At 33.1% G+C, this 6,000-nt stretch overlaps 3 long non-coding RNA genes across 3 annotated transcripts; 1 reads left to right on the top strand and 2 right to left on the bottom strand.

The window, feature by feature from the left end:
* Positions 1–648: 648 nt before the first annotated feature.
* LOC107991312 (uncharacterized) lies at positions 649–3,740 on the bottom strand. Its single transcript, XR_001763290.2, has 2 exons — positions 3,568–3,740; positions 649–1,003 (listed from the first exon to the last, which is right to left on the bottom strand). It is a non-coding gene; the product is annotated as an uncharacterized LOC107991312 (long non-coding RNA).
* LOC107991311 (uncharacterized) lies at positions 1,005–2,479 on the bottom strand. Its single transcript, XR_007823924.1, has 2 exons — positions 2,014–2,479; positions 1,005–1,155 (listed from the first exon to the last, which is right to left on the bottom strand). It is a non-coding gene; the product is annotated as an uncharacterized LOC107991311 (long non-coding RNA).
* Positions 3,741–4,035: 295 nt separating the features above from the next.
* On the top strand, positions 4,036–5,972 carry LOC107991310 (uncharacterized). The gene is made up of 4 exons (XR_001763286.2): positions 4,036–4,557; positions 4,653–4,732; positions 4,816–4,864; positions 5,689–5,972. It is a non-coding gene; the product is annotated as an uncharacterized LOC107991310 (long non-coding RNA).
* The last annotated feature ends 28 nt before the right edge of the window (positions 5,973–6,000 follow it).

Below are 6,000 nucleotides of genomic sequence, written 5' to 3'. Positions count from 1 at the left end.
ACGAATATAATTGTAAAAAGTCAAAATGTTGACTTTTTGGTTTGAAAAGTCAAAGTTTGACTTTGACCAAATGACAATTTTACCCTTTGACCAAAGTTAGTAAGAAAATCCAATATTTTGTTGAAAAAACCCACTAACTATATTGGACTAGGTGTTAGCACACTATGAAGACATTAAGCCCATGAAGACATTAAGCCCACTAATGGTCAGTGAGTTATGTGTTGTTAGCCCATGTGTTTGCATGCACATACAACCTTGCATGTGAATTCTCTATAAATTGGGCTCTTGGGGCCTTAAGAAAATGGTTAGAAAATTTTTCTAAAACAAAATTGGGCTCTAAAATAAAAAATATATATAAAACCCAACCCTTTTTCCATATATTTTCCATCTTCTTTCTCTCTCCCGATTTCCCTCATCAAACGGGTCGCACAACCTGGTTCTGAGTCCGAAGGATAGTAGGTCAACCCTAGTGGTGATTCAAGTATCAATCAGAGCTTCGAACTTAAGTTTTTCTTAAAAAATCTATATTCAGTCTTATTTTGGTTTATGGTTTATTGTTAATTAATTGCAATTAGGGTAGAATTTCGGTCTTTCTTCTGTCCTCGTTTAATCTCTATCAAATTCAATATAATAACTCCTGACAAATAGAAAAGGTAATTTTAGCTATTTTCACACCACAATATCAACATTTTATCATCACTATGTATAAATTAGGACCTAAAAGACAACTAATAACTCTCTTTTAAAGAGTCATCGAAGAGCATTGTCTAAATTAGGACCTAAAAAACAACTAACCCTGTTTTAAAGAGCCATCGAAAAGCATTGTCTAACTATGCAACATTTTTTCTAGTGACCTACAACATTTTCTAGCTTTTGAGAAGTGAGAAATGATACTCATACAACAAGATTATGAGCACTTTGAACTTTGGTAGCGCAAACTCCTCGTAGCAATGAACACCCTAGTGATTTTTCCTATGTTATCTGCTCCAGAACAACTTCAAATCTACAAGTTTAAACTTATTTTAACATATATCAACAAGCATATGAGGTTCAATAAATAATTGTACAAAAAAAATTTATTTGTCATAGTAAATACACTAGTAAATTTTCCTCCATTTGACAAATTATGTTATCTGCTTCCGAACAACTTCAAATCTACAAGTTTAAACTTGTGTTAACATTGGTCAACAAGCATATGAGATTCAGTAGATTATCGCTCGATTTCAACTCTTTCCAATTCAAATAATTAAAAGTAATTCAGAGTATAGAAATGAACTCTTCACTTGCAGTAGAAGCATTGCCATCTTTATCTAACTCCCCAAATATCAGCATCAAGGCATGCTATCAAAGTACAATTTTCTCTTACCATCTAACAACAAGAAGTTCATTTCATTTGAAAAGAGAATCCTCACGCAAACATTATAACATGCAACAAAACCAACCAATTCAAATAACTCAAGTACTCTTCAAAACAAACCTCAACCCCAACAAAGTGTTCCAAAAACCATTACGACCATCCAACAAGAAATCAAGAATAAGCAAGTAGCAACTCAAATGCTAAATTTCATGACTAAACAACAGGAAAACAAACCAACATCGAGTTTGAAAATAAGCTTGACTACTATGAATATAATTCGACAAACAAAAATAAATCGACTAGATAATGGAAAGCAAGCACAAAACAATAACGACTAGTTAAGGTATCTTTCATCATGTTTCCCACTTTGCATAACCAAACTCAATGCAGACTTTAATTAAAATCAAAGGTAATAGGGCAGTACATAACACATACTAGTAAGTGGCTCACACCTGAGGAGAGGCACAAGCAGCATGCAAGGTAAAATCCAGAAAAAGGTGTCATATATGTCGAATTAGTTTATCTCCAATCCTCTTGTTCATAGGATTTTTTTTTTTTTTCTTTTTTAATAATATCTAAATCATCTTGTTACAAAACTTTGTTGAACAACTCAAAAAAGCCGATGATCATTAGTTAAAAAGAAAAAGAAAAAATACCATTTGCAACTATGTCCACCAAATTCCCTTGCTTAGGTTGAGCAAATCTCTCCCCCATAAAAAGTCTCCATTGAAGATAAGATGGATTGGAAGCAGGCCTAACTTCCCAAATGCAACCTTCTTCAACATATCCTCACAACTTCCTTTTGAGGTCTTCCATTCAAATAACTTTATTCGTAACACTACTAATTTTGTTTGTGCCTCTCAAATGAAAGCCTTTTGATGAAACCATTTCAAACTCTCCGGATTTTGTTCATCAAAATCATCTTTGTTTAATAAACAAAAAAAAACAAAAACCATTTCAAACTCTCCGGATTCGTAACACTACAGTTTGGTCCTTAAAGTTTGTCTTTGATTGCATTTGAGTTTCCAAATTATCTAAAGTGACATTTTAGCCCCTAAAATTAATTTAGAATAATCTCATTTTATGTATCTACCATTAACATGTTTGGTCTTTCTATTAACTTTCCACCACCCATTGCAAAAATAATTATAATAATAATAATAAGAGTCAATGGCAAAATTGACAAAAACATTTGAAAAATTAAACTCATGGTCCAAATATTTGTTTCTTTCTCTTTTGCAAAAATAGAAAAACTAAGCACTCGTTTCAATTTAAAAGAGGAATTAAAACTGAAAACTCTAAAATACCCTAGTTGATTTACGGAATTGTGCATGAAATTTGATTGTCATGTGATTACTATCGGATTGTCATCTAATTTTAGTTAGTCTCTTGAGATAGCTAATTGATTAACTTTTGATTATCATTTTTTGTCACATAACTTTTGATATTGTTTGACTGCCTTCTGTTTGTCAGTTAATTAGCTACTCATCTTTGACATGTCTAATTGCTAATTGATATTGATTGTTATATAATTGATATCCTATTATTATTTATTATCTTAGAATTGTTTGATTGTTGTTTGATTGTCAAATTGCTAATGCGTACGAGTTTACGATCACTACATGCACAATGAAGCCTTTGAAACCGAGACCAACTCATCCAAAAAGCACAACCCTTGAACACGAGGTCCACTCATCTAAAATCAACCCAGCCCGCCAAAGATCCACGTGGCATTAAACCGATCATTGATCGCTGTTGATCGAAACTCCAACATAAAGTACTTAACATCTAATAAAATTCACATGACAATCATATAAAAATCAGATAGTAATCGCATGACAATTAGACAAATAATTGGGTGTCAGCGAGTGAAATTTCTCAATAAGACTAAAAACAACATTTAAAAATATGATGCTAATATTAGAGTATACCAAAAAAAACTTAAGGTTACATTGATACATAAGTATATAATGCCAAAAAATGATAATCAAATAGAAATCAAGTATCAATTAAGATAACAATCACATGAAATAGTAATCAGATGACAATCACCAATAAAAAAAAATTCATGCATTAAAAGCATATGGATAAACAAATTCGATAAACAAATACTTTTTAGGTAGTCATAACCAATAAATGAAAAAAAAAAAGAAAACAAAAAAGTTCACTTTCACACAGAGACTTTTCTCACATAATAATTAACTTATTACCTTATATTGTTTTTCACATAGTTGGTGCCATCTACTATAATATAATGATACATTTAGTTGGTAGGGCAATTGTGCAGTAGTAATTTTGGAGAACACCGCAAACTCCAAAACCTTAAAAGAGCACTATGCACATCCAAATGCACAAATAGTTTTAAAATGTGTATTTTTTTTAGGGATAGAGATGTGTTGATTAAGTAAAAAACCAACCAACACAAAATTAAATATATGAGACATATTACACATCCAAAATGCACAAACAGAAACCATCATTACACAAAAAGAAAAAATGCTTAAATGGAAAAACTTAACCCAGTTGTATTCTGAAAATATACTCATAATTTCTCCGATTAGAAAAATGAAAAATGAGAGGTATTTTCTCAAACACCTTCCGTGTACAATCAAACTTATTGTTACTAAAAAAAGAACGTTTCTTCTTCTTGAACGCATTCTAGCTGTCTCCCTCTCTTCAACCAGTTGTCATCGTCCGCTTTGGGTCTCGTCTACCTACCATCACGTCTCCTAGTCGCCATCAAAGGTTTCACAACCCACCCCAGAGCACCTCCTCACTAAGTCCGAGATGTGGCGTAAAATTGACCATCGTTCTTCTTCTAACAATGGCATGTCAACCCTGCTTAACTAGTAGCTCTTAACTATCTCTTTTCAATTAAACTTAGACATATAATGTAACGCCCCAAAGTTTCGAGGTATGTTCTCAACATACCTACTTTATGTTACTGAGAATTTAAAATTTGTTAGGTGTCGTGTTATTTAAGTTTAAAGAGGAAAAGAAAAGAAAAAGGAGAATATAAGTTTTATAATCATCATCATCATCATTATTATTCCTGTTCCATCGGTCGTCCCGTCACGACTTCGTTCGCCCGCACCCAAGCCATCTCCTCTCCTCGACCAAGCCGCACTTGACTCTTCCTTGCTCGTCGTTGCACAACTCACTTAGTGTTTTGTTGTCTTCGCCTCGTTTTAAGTTTAGTGGTAAGGTCGAAAGTATGAAATTCGTAGCTGTTTCCATAGCATCGTTAAGCATAAATGTTGAAATAAAATGTTGTAGTTAATTAGTTTGAGTGCAGTTTGATTCTTGAAGGTGTTGGAGTCGAGTTCTTGGAATATACCACAGGTTTGGTTGGAGTTCGATTCTCCGTTTACTTGGGTAAGTGGTAGAATTTGAAATTGGTGCTTTAGTTGGGTAACTTTCCTTGTTTTAGTGTTTGAAATCCTTATGTTTATGGTTAGGTCGATTTTTTGGACTTCAACTTGATTAAGGAACATAGCTAAATATAAGGTAAGGGATTTCTACTACTAGACTCAATTTTAGATTTACATGTATTAACTGAAATGATAGTTATAATATAATGACTCGATTGTTTGTATAGATAAAAAGTATTGCTAAGTTATGCTTTCGACTGAGCATAGGCATCATGACTGCTAAGTGTAGTTTAGTCATTATATATATTGATGGTTCGTGCTGTTGATTGAGTTTAAGTGAGTTAACTGTTATGTGTAGTTGGATGTTGATGACCTGTGTGTTGTTGGCTAAGTTTAGATGATTTGATTGTCAGGTGTAGTTACATAGTAATGGTTAGTGCATTTGACTGGATTTGGATAGTGTGATTGTAATGTGTGGCCTGGATATAAGTATATTGACGAATGTTACTATTGACTTAACTTAGATTGTTGACTGAACTTAGACTGTTGACTCGTTATGCGTAGAAACTGAATTGTTAGTTTGATTCATGTTTTGATGTAACTGTCATGGACTGTTTAGGATGAACAGGGGGTAACTGTTAGCTTTATCTATGGGATGGTATACCTTGCAAGCACGGTGTTCTACAGGATCACCATATGTTATGTATCATTCGGGATCACTAGACTAAGATATACATCTGACGGGATCATTAGATTGATATGTGCATCTGACGGGAATACTAGACTGATATGTGCATCCTATAGGATCACTAGATTGATGTGTGTATTTTACGGGATCACTAGACCATTATCTGCAGGGTACCCCTAATAAGTAGCTAACGGTTATTACCCTAACGGGACCAGTAGTGGGTCTCTTACTGGATATATCTTATACTCACCCTTTTATGTTTAACTTTTTAGGCAAAGTTAATGCGAGAGGTAGACCAGCAAGGGACAATAAAGATTCATGAATGTCATATGGGAATGCTTATTTTTAATGCTTTCGCTTAATGTCTTTGTTATTTCTGTTTTGAGGATTTTGAATTGAGTTATGATTAGGACATCTATTTATTTTGTTTTGTTTTAATGGTTTCATAGACGATGTCCTAAATTCTTGAAATTGTTTGACATAGGGCCCGAAGACAGTTTCTTTATTTCTGATGTTTAATGATTTTAAACAAGTTTTATGAAATCATTTGGATGAAGTGTCTTTAGTACTAAAGTAATGACCTC

This window comes from Cucumis melo, chromosome 10, assembly GCF_025177605.1.
Source record: "Cucumis melo cultivar AY chromosome 10, USDA_Cmelo_AY_1.0, whole genome shotgun sequence".
Lineage (NCBI taxonomy): Eukaryota > Viridiplantae > Streptophyta > Magnoliopsida > Cucurbitales > Cucurbitaceae > Cucumis > Cucumis melo.
This window is presented reverse-complemented; position numbering and strand designations above follow the sequence as displayed.